This window comes from Lepidochelys olivacea (assembly GCF_965140295.1).
Source record: "Lepidochelys olivacea isolate rLepOli2 genome assembly, chromosome: 6".
Classification (NCBI taxonomy): Eukaryota; Metazoa; Chordata; order Testudines; family Cheloniidae; genus Lepidochelys; species Lepidochelys olivacea.
Genome location: NC_140416.1, coordinates 5004629 through 5017602, shown reverse-complemented (window position 1 = coordinate 5017602; position 12974 = coordinate 5004629). Strand labels below are relative to the sequence as shown.

The following is a 12974-nucleotide window of genomic DNA, read 5'->3' as shown; positions in this document are numbered from 1 at the left end:
CATTTTGGGTCAGAGGTTACCTTAGCTTCTTAACCCTTTACAGGTGAAAGGGTTTTGCCTCTGGCCAGGAGGGATTTTATAGCACTGTAAACAGAAAGGTGGTTACCCTTCCCATTATACAAATGACACTCCATATTTCTCTCTATGAGCAGTGATCTCTGGTGAGATGCTAATGCCGACAGTAACGCTCTTTATTCCCTGTGTTTACAGGTGAGGGGAAACTGCTGGGGAAAGTTGCCTCTGATCAGAGGAGAGCCTCTTAGCCCAGAGAGCGCAGACCACGGCCCTCGAGGAAAAGGGGGCAGGGAAACTCAGTGCTGGGAGGGGACAACACAGGGTAACAACCCCAAAAAGGGTCATTGTGCTCTGGGAGTGGGCGCCTGTTAATGGTGGCGTCTAATACTGAGAACCACCCCCCACTGAAGTCAGGATCTGACCCTAGCTACCCAACTGGTGACATCCTACAAGCTTTGTGTCCTTCCCCTGTGGTCCCTGCTCCTGCCCTCATGATGGGTTTTGTCCCTCCACGTGTCTCAATAGCTCCATTCCTGACCCCTCACCAGTTGGCAGCCCCGTGGGTGGGCTGATTTCCCTGGGCTGGGGGACAGAGCCGGGCTCTGAGATAAAGCAGCCAATTTCCCTGGCACTTTTGTTCTCTTCGCCTCTCCCTGAATTAGGGAGATGAGTGTAATTCATCATCTAAGCTGGGGTCGGTCTCAGAGGAGGGGGCTTCTTTCTGTAGGGTCCCATTGCCTAGCAAGGGGGGCCCCCAAAGCAGGGGCCTTGTTTCTATTGGGGTCCCTCTGCCCCGCTTCAGTTGGTCTAAAAGAAGAGGCCTTAGTTGTAAAGGCGTCCCAATGGCCAGCTGGAGCTAGTCTCCAAGGGGCTTGCTTCTATGGTGTCCCATTGTCCAGCTGGGTTTCTTACCCCTCTTCTGCAGTAGGATGCTGTACAGCCAATAAACCCCACCCCTGGCTTGCCCGCTGATGTCGTTGGCTGGGTCTCATATGTAGAGACCCAGCTGCAGCACAAAGTCGCCTGCCTTGGGGAAGTCGGAGGAGCTCTGGTGGAAGGAGGAGGAGAGGGGAATCGATCAACATTCTCCCTTCAGCTCTCCAGCTCCCCTGGGCCAGAGCTCTGCTCCCATCCATCTGTAGGAGGCGCTGGGGGAGCTTGGAGGAACGGGACCAGGGCAAGGGCCCTGTATGAGCTCTCGCTGCCGAGCTGCTCCAGAATAAAGAGGGCCCTGAGGCCAGGCACAGCCCTGCCAGCCAGTGGCCTATGGAACGCGACTGTCCCTTACGGACCCAGGGGGAACCACGTAGCTAGGGGATGAGGAACTTGACTCAAGCATAGTTGGGGCTCAGTTCTGACTCTGCCTCCCCACGGGGGCCCTCTCTACAATCCCTGCAGTGGCACGTCCCACAGCCTGTCAGCGCCAGCCCTGCCTATGCAAGTGGTCAAAGGTCACTTACATCAAATCTGGGGAGGGTGGTGGTGAATCGGAGCAGGGCAGCACTGCTCCGTATGACCCTAGCTCTCTCCTGGGTCTTTTCGGAGTGGAGCTAGAAATGGACGTGCTGCGGGAGAAGGAGGAAGGGGAGGGTCAGCGGGCAGGCCTACATGCTCTACAAATGAGCCTCTCCCCCTCCCCAAGGGGCTGAGACCTTGTGCTCAGGAGGGAATAGCTGACCCCTGGCTGCAGAGCTTGAAAAAGGGGGTTCGTGACACTGCCAACGTCTTGCTGGGCACAAGCTGTCATTGTCTCTCCAGGCTGGGACAATGTTCGGTCTTGGGGCTGGTCTATTTGCTCTGACCCCTTGATCCAGCACATCAGAATCAAGGCACATGCCCTGGACCCCCAGACCCCAGCTGCAGAGGCCTTGGTAGGATGGATGAAGGGGCCATGAGGACAATCCCTCCGGAAACTGCCGTGTCCCTAGGACAGAAGAGCTGATTCCCTGAGGCTCCTCCTGTATCTCAGGGTCTCCCTAGAAAGGAGCCAGTGACTTTTCTCAGAGGCCCATGTCCTGCATCTCACAGGGCTTTCAGTCTCTCAGTCCCCAGCCAGGACTGTTAGTGCTTAATGCAACCGTGCAGAGCTCTGGCTGACAGTCCCAGCTCTGCACTGACGGCTCTGGGAACGTGCGGCCAGCAGGGTCCAAGCTGGGAGGACACAATGGAAACATGGCTCTTCTAGTCTCTCCTTTGCAACCCTCCCACAGGGTTCAGGAGAAATTTCGCCCCAGACCCTCCCATTCTGCTCACCTCCAAGAGGTGCTGCAGCTTGTCCGTGGTGGGGGTCTCTGTCAGCAGGTCCCCGAGCATGGTGTCCAGGCTCTGTAAATAGGTCTTGTGCAGAGCCTGCAAGAAGAGGGGAGCACCCGTCAGTCATAGGATCTGGGGCTACCCCAGTCAGGGGAATATTAGGGGGGGGTTCTCTGGGGAGCCCTGGCAAGAGCCAAAAGGCACATCCTGGCCTCTACCATTCACATCACTCCAGGGACACTTAGCAAGAGTTCATGGCCGAATGCCTGCTGGCTCCTCAATCCTTGCCCTTAGCTGTTTTCTGTGCAGAGCCTGGTACCCAGCAGAGTATGGAGCAGCCAAACCGCAATGGGTGGGAGCTAGGATCCCCAGGTGGGAGAGTCCGGGCAGCAGAGCAGAGAGTGAAGAGAAGAGGGAAGCCTGGGATCAGCCAGAAGGGCTAACGCAATCCCCTCTGGAGGGAAGGGGCCCTCCCTGACAGTTTGTGTCCGCCCCCCTCCCCCGTGCCTCCTGGGCCTGTTCCCAGCTCTGCTCACCTCTCCCCTATTCTCAGCAGCTCCATCAAACCGAGGGAGCAGGGACCAGAGGCCGCTCTTGCTCCTGGGACAGAGAAGTAGGATCAGGACCTACCCGGAAGTGGGTGGTGCCCTGTCCTGTGCCCGTGGTGAAGACGCCTGGAGAACAGCCTGCAGGAGGCAGGATTCCAGCTGCAGGGCAAGTGGTGGCTTCAGTTTGCTGGCGGGAGAGAGGAGCCCGTGTTACACCTTGCAGGACGAGAGGGGTGCTGGCACTGCCATGGACACGACCCCCCTCCCCTGCAGTGATCCCCTCCCTACGGCCACTCGAACGTTACTGGAGTGAAATCACCCCCCAGCCAGGAAAGAGGGGACGTTCCCACCTCCTCTGCTGGGGGATGCGAACAGCCAGAGCTTGGGGTAACGCAGGCCGGGGAGGATCTGTGACTCCCAGCTCTGGGCCCGATCAGCACCAGGGTTAGGGCAGCTGGAAGGGAGGGTCCTGGTACCTGAGGCTGCAAACCGCGGCCATGGAGCTGGAGACGATGGAGGTTGGCTCGGACTCCATGGGGAGATTTTCAGTCAGCTCCTGGGAGACCCCAAGGAGACAAAACTGCATGTGAGATTCAGGCCCTGCAGACCCACAGGCGCTTCTCAGGGAGGAGGCCAAAGTGCTCTGCAGAAACAGCCAGTGTCACCTCCACCCCCAACCAGCTGGGCCCCCGATTCCTCCCATCCATCAAACTTCCTCCTTCCTTCCCCCTTTTCCACCCAATTCCTCCCTCCCCTCAGCCGCCCCTCTGGCCTCACAATTCCCCCACTGCCAGCTCCCCATCAGTGTCAGAATTTCCCCCTTCCCTGTTCCCCAGCCTGCAGCCCCAGGAAGCCCTGTCCTCTGCTCCCCCCTCCGGCCCCACTAACTTGTCCTGCCATGTCTGGCTCCCTCGCCCCAGGGGCCGGGCACGGGGTCCCACTCACCGCAATGCTCTCCATGAGGGCCGCTTTGGAGAATTGGGGCTCCAGGGTGTCCCACCTCTGCCTCTGTGCTGAGTAGCACAGACTCGAGACAGCATGGAGGAAACGGAGCTGTTTGGCCCTGTCCTGCACCCACTAGGAGTGGGTTGGGGGAAGAGAGAGAGAGAGAGAGATGGTTAGGTAGGGACCACCCCGCCCCACCTAAACCAGCTCCAGGGCTCAGGATCTCCATGGGGTTGGACAGGGAAAGCCGCCCCTCTTCCCGAAACCACAGTGTCGCCCTGCACAGACAGGGGTTGTAACTGGGACTGTGTCTGCGGGGAGCGGACACCTTGGCCTGTGTGGGACAAACGCCCCCACTTTGGGGTGCAGGATAACAGAGGAGAAGTGCCCCCCATTGGGGGTGATGGATTCTCTGGTACTAGACCCCACTGTGTGGGTGGGGATGGAACAAGGGGCAGGACAGACTCGGTGGCTGCACAGCTGGGGGAGTTTTGTACCTCAGCTCTGCCCCGGAGGTGCTGCTGGATGAACCTGACGGTGGCTTGTTCAGGGGACACATCCTCTTCCTCCACCTCCTCCAGCTGGGCACTGGGGGGTCTCTGCACCGGGGAGGGAAGGAGAAAGGGTCATTTATGCTGCTGCGGGGGGGGATGCAGTGGAGAGAAAAGGCTCCATGTTCCTCCTCCTCTGTAAGGAGCCCCATGGCATTGAGGGCCCCACCCTGCCCCTCTCAGAGATGCCCTCAGCCCCAGGGCCCAGTGGGAGTCAGCCCCCACAAACAAAGTAATCAGGGGAGGCTGGAGCTCCCCCGACTCCGCCCAGAAGCCCGCGAGCCCCCAACCGCCCCCGTCCTCCTCCCGTTTCCCTGGGTCTCCCCTCACCTGCACAGAGGGAGCCTTCAGCCTCAGGGCTGTCAGACCCCACGGAGGGGCTGCTGGCCCTTTGGGAGTAGGCAGAGCAGCTGGTGTTCGTGCCAGAGTCGCCCAGCTCCTGCTCTGGGCCGGCTGGGGGCTGCTCAGTGGCCAGGCTGGTGGGTGGCTCCTGCTGGGCCCAGGGGTGTGGCTCCTGGCTCCTCTGCTTCCTGTGAAGGAAGCCCCAGAGCCGTCTTGCCCGGCTCCCGCCGGCTCCTGGGTCCCTCCGGCATAGCATCACCCTGGGCCACCTCCGTTTGGGCCCCGAAGGGGCCTCAGGGCCTGTTATGGAAGCTGGTGTCTTCCTCCTCCTTCAGAAAGCCAGGGAGCTCCTCCTCCTCGCCTGGCCACTGGCCTCTTCCCCGCCCGCGGGGACAGAGGGGCCACTCTCCTCCTGGGCAAGCCGGCCACTTCTTCCCACTGGCTCCAGAGCCACCTGCCCGGCCTTCCTCCTCAGCATCCGCTTCAGCCGCTGCATCCTGGGACTGAGTGGGGAGCAGCCATGAGTCTGGGCTCAAGGCAGCTGCTCATTAACAGGCCGGCCTGATCCCGTGCCCACGTCCCCTCCGCTGAGGCAATTCCTCCTCACCACACACCCCACCCCAGGGCACGGGGGCTGCCGTCCACACCCACTGGCAGCAGCTCACAGCACAGGCTGCTCCCAACGTTCCCCCTCACCACTGGGGCCCTGTGACACCGGGGGAGTCTCGTCCTTTCAGAGCAGTGGGGCTCTCCGTTAGTTTGGACAAGCAGCTCCCTCCACCCCTCCAGGCCCCGCTCCCTCCTCGGCCAGGGAAAGAGCAGCACCTGGATAGTCCCCAGCAAAAGTTTACAAGGTGCGAATCCCAGGAGGCAGGAGTTGCCCTGAGTTCCCACTGATTGGGGGTGGGCGTATTCAGCATGTGGCAGGTTCTGCCCTCTCCAAAGACTCTCAACATGGGGAACAATCTCCGACAAGGGAAGGGCTGGGAGCCCTGTTGCTGAGCCATTCCCCCCACACTGGGGATGGCTCTGGAGAACTCCACTCACTTGTTCTAGATGGGATGGAGCTGGATGGCAGATGCTCACTGATGGTCCATGATTTGCCCTCCTCCTCAATCTCCCGCCCCCAGATGGGATGGAAAGGGTGCTGCACAATGCCCTGCCAGCAGAGCAGGGGGTAGAAGCCAGGAGATCGAAAGGGGCTGTGAAAACAAGATGATGTTTTATTGCCAGGGGATGGATAAACCCAGGCTAGCAGCCGGGGCTTCACAACACTGACCTACGGCCAGCAGCACACCTCCATCTCCAGGTCTCCTTGTACCTCACGCACATTCCTGAAGCTTGATGACCCACGGGCTCTAGGGGAGTGTCCCCAGCCCCACTGATGGAAACAGAGGCCTGGGCAGGAGAAGCCACTGCCTCAGGGTCGCACTGGGAGTCAGGGATAGAGCCGGGGATGGAGCCCAGGAGTCCTTTGTCCAGGTTCCCACACTAACCACTAGAGGATCACTCCCTTCCAGTGCTGGGACGTGCCAGCGGTCCTCGATTCCCAGGCTCCTTGGCTCTGAGTGTGACCTGTTGTAGTGACTGAGGCAGGGGGTTGGGAGTCAGGACTCTTTCATTGGTGGTTTTCCTATTGACCTAAGGGACCTTGGGCCAGCCATTCCCCTGCTCTATGTTTCAGTCCCCAGCAATAAAATACTTACCCATTATTGTAAATTGCTGTGAGATTTACCCAGAAAGAGCCACTCTGTAAGTGCTATGCAGCATTGGACCATCAAAGATCAGATCCAAATTCCTGCCCTGGAATGGGTTACCTAGGGAGGTGGTGGAATCTCCATCCTTAGAGATTTTTAAGGCCCAGCTTGACAAAGCCCTGGCTGGGATGTTTTAGTTGCAGTTGGTCCTGACAAAATTGCCTCCGGAGGCCTTTTCCAACCCTAACCTTCTATGATTCTATGATCCTAGAGTGAGGAGTGTTTGGATCCTGGCTTTCAGTTCAGCCCAGTACAGGGAGAGGAGCTCAGCCTTGAGTTTGGATAGAGGAGGATCAGCCCTTCCTGGGTTGGGAGATGAGCTAAGAGGCCCTTTCATCCCTAGTGGGGTGGGAAAAAGTTGATTATTTTTAAAAAGATATTAACTGGATTTGTAATTAAATTAACAATAGGCTTGTTTATTAAAAATCATCTACTTAAAATGAATGATGTGATAGCTAAGCCCCTGGAACCAAAGTTAGCTGAAATGCTAACCCAGCTCTGGACAGCAGTAGCTTCCTTGAAAGGTGCAGAAAATATTTTCTTAATTTCAGTTTATTCAAATAGTTCAGTTCACTTGACTAGTTCGTTGAAATTGAAGAAAGCCTTTGGGAGTTCACTAAACAGGCAACCTTGTTTTCCTCCCTCAATCTATGGATAATCTATGGATCTACTAGTTCATAAATCAGGAAACACGTGGCGACCAGAATGTATCATTTCAATTCACTAACCACACATCACATTTCCTTTGTTTAAGAAATCAGTTAGTTTTAAATGAAAAACATTTTTGATACAACTCTTTTCTTATGCTTCTTTTTCTAGCTCTGACATGACCTTGCTGTGTGACCAAAGAGAGGTCACTTCCTTTCTCTTTACCTCTGTGTCATGGGGATGGAGAAAATTCTCTAAATCCTAGCAGGAAACAGATTTGAGCACGTCAGGAGTTTCAAAGCCCTTGTGCTCAGAAGGACAATGGGTGACTGTTGTTTGGGGCAAGAATCCCGACGGATTTACTACCTCTCTGTGTTTGCCAATCATGAGTTAGAAATTCTCAGTGCCTCTCTGTCTCTGGCTGAATATTTCAACAAACTCTGGACCCAGGTGCTTAGGCAACGACTTCCAACAGTTCAGTGGTTTGACTTCCTCTGAAAATTGGCAGCAAACGTGGACTTCTTCATATATTTATTCAATTTAAATTAGTTTAATAGGTTATAGCAACTATAGGCCTTAACATAGCTTGTCATAGTTTCAAACGTTATCCCTGATAGGTTTGGTTTTTAAAACAAATAAAACTGGTTTTAAATTTATATGTAGAAATCCAATTCAAATGCTTAAAAATGCCTTTTTGGGATTTTTTGGTTTTGAAACAGCCATTGATTGGTATTCACGTTGATTTTAGAAGAACTACGTCATCTGAGAGACTCATCAACTGCTCGTATTCTATGAAAGGAGAGGAGGCAGCAAAATTCATCGTATCGATAATTTGTTGTGAATTATTTGCTCAGTCTGAAAAGAGATGAACTAGAGTTTTCGGACACTTGTTTATATAGGTCCAGCTCAGAGGTTGTGGGAGGGGCAGGAATGCTGTCTCTCTCCCTGAACCAGCAGCAATTGCACGGGATGATGCACAAAACCTACATTTTACTGCCAAATCGTCTCAGCCATTCATTCCTCTTCTGCGCTTACCGTTTTAAAGGTTTCAAATCTACAAAACCTTCCCCTTGACAGTCACTGCCCAGGAGTTGCTGCAGGCAGAGGAACCTGAGCTGTAACACTGTGACCTCAGTGGTAACTCGGCCACCTGTCGCTCACTGACTCCACTAACGCTGAGCGTAGACCCTGACCCTGCGGCCTGCCTTGGGCATCGCTTCCACTGAAACCTGCAGACTTATTTGCTGACTTATGCAAATCGCCCATGGAGAGTCAGCACTGACTGGCTGAATTAACTCCCAAGTCACAACGCCCTTCAGCTTCCAGCACCAATGTAAGGGGCACAGAGTGGAAATCAGGCTTTTCTGGCGGTGTTGTTTTCCAACTGTCACTAAAATCAAGAAGGTTCTTCCCACTGATGCCTAGAAATTCCCTGAAATGTTGGAATCAATTGGACGAAGTCCCAAAAATTATTGTGTTACAGACAGACAAAGAAATGCCGTTGAATTGAGCCTTAGGCCTCACTGCACTCAGCCAAGAGTGCCTGAGTCTCCTCCCTATTAACTCAGCAATAACCCCCCACTTGGCCGATCAGTGTGGAGACTCTCAGGCCTGGAGGCCGAGCATTCTCAACTAGTCACCACAGGGGATCACTATAGTGGAGATCACCATCAGCGTACAATTCCAGCCCCACCTCTTTGTGAGGGCCTCCTACAATGACAGCTGGAGCACAGCCCCACCCTCCCCAGGAAGAAGAGCAGCAGAGAAAAGAGAAGAAGAGACAAGAGGGAAGGAGGAAGAGAGAAGCAAAAAGGGACAAATTTCAAACGACCCCAGCGAGTCTCAGATTCATAAATTCCAAGCCCAGATGGAACCTCTCTGCTCTGACTTTCTGTTTCACATCGGCCATAGAACGTCCCTCAAAATAATTCCCACAGAAATTAGAGCGGATTTTTTTAGAAAAACACCTAATTTTGATTTTAAAACAAGCCAGTTGTGGAGGATCCAGCACAACCCTTGGTGAATTGCTCCAAACCCTGGCATTAAAAATGCTCTTCTTATTTCCAGTGTAAATTGGTCTAGCTTCAGCCATTGTGTGCTCATAACCTTTATCTGCTAAAGTGAAGAGCCCATTAGTAAATATTTGTTCTCTTAGGTTCACGCTTAACCTTGTCTTTGATTGAGCTCCTGTAGTCTGTCAGCACAAGGCATGTGTTCTAATCCTTTCATCGTTCATGTGGCTCTTCTGAGGACCCTCTCCAACTGATCAGCATCTGTCTCAAATTGTGGACACCAGAAATGGACACAATATTCCAGGAGTGGCTGCACCAGTGCCCAGTACCGAGAGATATGGAACCTCTCTGCTTCTACCTGAGAAGCTGCTAGGATAGAGTCCCCCATCTTTACAGAGAGCCTGTATTTTTTCTTACCTTCTACACAGATGATGATTTCTTTCAACAAAATCCACAGGGAAATGCAAAAACTCCCAAAGAATCTCCTCCACCCCAATCCGCTCCTGGTCCTCACCGAGAGACCGCGAGATGGAGGCTTGCTGCAGCAAGGCTACAGGGGTCTCTGAGGTTCCCCCTGCCCCGCATCCCTGTCCTGCCGGGCTGTTGTCAAGGGAGCTCTGTGAGGTCACAGCCGCCTCATCGCTTTTGCCCAATAGGCTGAGTTCCTGCCAAAGGCCTTTGTGAAGTCACTGCCACGCTCACCTTTCCCTTGCAGGCCTGATGTCTGCCCCTGGCCAGCCCGGCTGGATGTTTGAGCTGCACCCTGGATCACCCCACTTCCTCCTTATTGATTCTGGGGAGCAAGCAGGCCACCCAGTAAAACAGCAGAGTCTGTTCCTCACCCCACCCCGAGTTTTTCATAGAGGCATCGGTTGTGAAACTATTTGATCTCCTAATCCGGCCTCTATTTCACGGGCTATGAAAAATTTCATACACTTACCACCATATTAAGCCCAATTGCTTGAAATTCACTAAAAGGCATCTTCCAGAACAGGGCCATCCCTAGCTATTCTGGGGTCCTACACAGCCCCCCTCCATGGGTGGGTGTGGCGGGGGCCCCAGGTCTCCACGGGGGCGGGAGGGGGCTGGCTTGGGGGGCAGGCTGGGGCCGGGTCGCTTCACTTCCCACTGCTGGTGAGCGCAGGCCTGGCCCTGCCGCAGTCCTCACGGATGTGGGGGCGGGGCTGGGGCAGAGCAGGGCAGGGGCTTTGGGGAAGGGGTGGAGTGGGGGCGGGGCTGGGGTGGAGCAGGGGTAGGGGCCATGGGGAAGAGGCAGGGCAGGGGCTGGAGCTGCATAGGGCACCAGGAAATTTGGTGCCCTACACAGCTGCGTACTTTGCGTATGACTAGGGATGGCCCTTCTTCCAGAATGACAACCAGTTGTGATGTGACGACAGCAGGAAACAGAGAATCCACCTCTTCCCTGGGTTTGCACTCCCAGTTCTCCTGAAAGACCATTGAGAATTCATGCAGCCTGAGAAACTTCCCAGAATAAGCTACCAGGCGTGGGGGGAAATGAAGGAAACCAACCAAAGCCTGAGCTAGGCTGGAGAGCATCGATCCAAGCGGTGTTTGAACCCCTCCGCCCCCACCTGCCTGCCTGCAGTGAAGTGGACAGAAGGGCACTGATTTCTATTTGTGAACTTGCTAAAGACCGTGGGCTTCAGCACAAGCGATACAGCCCATTCTCCAACCTCTTGGAAAAACAGCCAAGTTGGCTTTTCAGAAACCTTTCCCCACAGTGCTCTGCGTCCACTTGGGATTGTGCCCAGCAGAGGCTGGTGGAGGGGAGGGGAAGGTAGAGGAGGCTTTGCAAGTGTCATTTGCACAACACCACAGACACACACACAGCAATGCAGGGCATGTTACCCAGGACAGTAAATTATTTGGCCATAACTTACAAAGTCCTCAGTGTTGAAAGTACAATTTATCCAGAAAGCAAAGGGAGGGAGGGGAGGGAGAGTTGCAGTAACCAGCCTGGATACTGTACATCCCCCTCGCCAGGCACATCCCCCTCACCAGGGTTTTCACTGACTTTTCCTAGCAATGGGGGTGGAAGGGCCCTCATGTAGTCAAGTCAGGGTCCCTGTGCTGGGGCAAGACCAAGTAACACACCAAGTAAACATCCCAATGGGTGTTTCTCCAGCCTGTTCTGAAACACCTCCAATGCTGAGGATTCCACATGTTGAACTGTCTAGCTGAAGTTCCTCATGCTCCCTTTCTCCTTTATGGAGTATGGGCATTCGGAGTATGGGCCAGTCTTACTGGTTTGATAACATCTCCCAGTTGCTCCATTTCAAAACCAAAATACCTCACACTTCAGCCAAAATATACCAGTGCCAAAGTAGTTTGGATCTGGGGATTTGTTCCTGAAAGCTCTAAAATTTCCAAGGGGGTAGGTGGGAATTTTGACCAGCTCTACATAAAAGGTCTCTATTAACAGTGAGGGTAATTAACCCTTGGAACGATTTTCCAAGGGTTGTGGTGGATACTTAGTTCATGGACAATTTTTGCATTCAAGATTGGATGATTTTTTAAAAGATATGCTCTAGTTTACAATGAAAAATACAGGGAAAAAATGATGACCTGTGTTATATAAGCAATTAGATGAGATTGAGGGGTTTGAATTTGTTGTCTGCAAACACCTTGGGGTCCACAGTCTATATCTAAGGGGTCCTCAAAAGGTTGTTGTTACCATAGAATGCTAGTTTTTGGCCTGTGGTCCGTGGACTTCCAAAATTTTTGATTGGTCCACAAATGAAAAAAACCCCACTGGACTAGATAATCAAAATGGTTCCTTTGGGCTTTGGAATCTCTGACTACATTAAATGTCCGTTGTTTAGGCATCTCTTAAGAGAGAACATGAGTCTCCACTGGACGTCAGATTTATTTTTGTGGTACCCATTGCTTCTATCCCCTCCTCTGTCTCTTCTCTGGCATAGAGTACAGTGACAGGAGAAATGGCTCCTGGGAACTGCCCCACAGTGACTGGCTTCATTTTCCGGGCAATAACAGAAAGTCCAAAGCTGCAAAAACATCCTCTTTGTGTTCTTCTTCGCCATTTATTTCTGCACCCTGGTGGGGAATGTCGGGATGATTGTGCTGATTAGGGTTGACTCCCAACTCCACAGCTCCATGTACTTTTTCCTCAGCAATTTGTCACTCTTAGATGTTATCTCCTCCGCTGTGATTGCCCCCAAGGCGATGGTCAGTTCCTAGTGATGAGTAAAGACATTTCTTTCCCTGGGGGTGTGGTTCAGTTTTTCCTCTTCTCCTTCTGTGCCAACAATGAGCTTTGCCTCCTGGCTGTGATGGCCTATGATCGCTTTGTGGCCATCTGCAACTCACGGCTTTATAATGTCATCATGTCCAAGAGAGTCTGCCTCCAGCCATTGGCTGGCTCTTACCTGTGCCCGTGTCAATGCCACTGTGCATAGGTGTACTGTATTCAGTCTGTCCTTCGGTCACTCCAGCGTCCTCGATCATGTCTTCTGCGATATTTGCCCACTCCAAGAAATCTCCTGCTCTGACTTTCGCATCAATAAGCTAGTGCATTTCACCTTTGCAGCCATAGAAACGATAGGCACCGTTCTCATCATCCTCATCTCCTACATTTACATCATCTTTGCCATCCTGAGGATCCGCTCCATTGCAGGAAGGCACAAAGCCTTCTCCACCTGCGCCTCCCACCTGCCTGTCGCTTCCATCTTATATGGGACCCTGATCTTTACATATTTATGACCCTCATCTGGCAGCTCTGTGGACTCTGAGAAAACGTTGGCTGTGTTCTATACCCTTGCGATCCCGACACTGAACCCCCTGATCTACAGCCTGAGGAACAAGGAGGTGAAGGACACCCTGAGGAGGACAATATACCAAAAAACTATTTCTCGCTGTATGTAA

General features: G+C 53.4%; 1 pseudogene across 1 annotated transcript; it reads left to right on the top strand.

Annotated features, from left to right (window-relative positions):
- The first annotated feature begins 12031 nt into the window (after positions 1–12031).
- Positions 12032–12974, top strand: LOC311523079 (olfactory receptor 5J3-like; annotated as a pseudogene). Its single transcript has one exon. The product of its transcript is annotated as an olfactory receptor 5J3-like (transcript).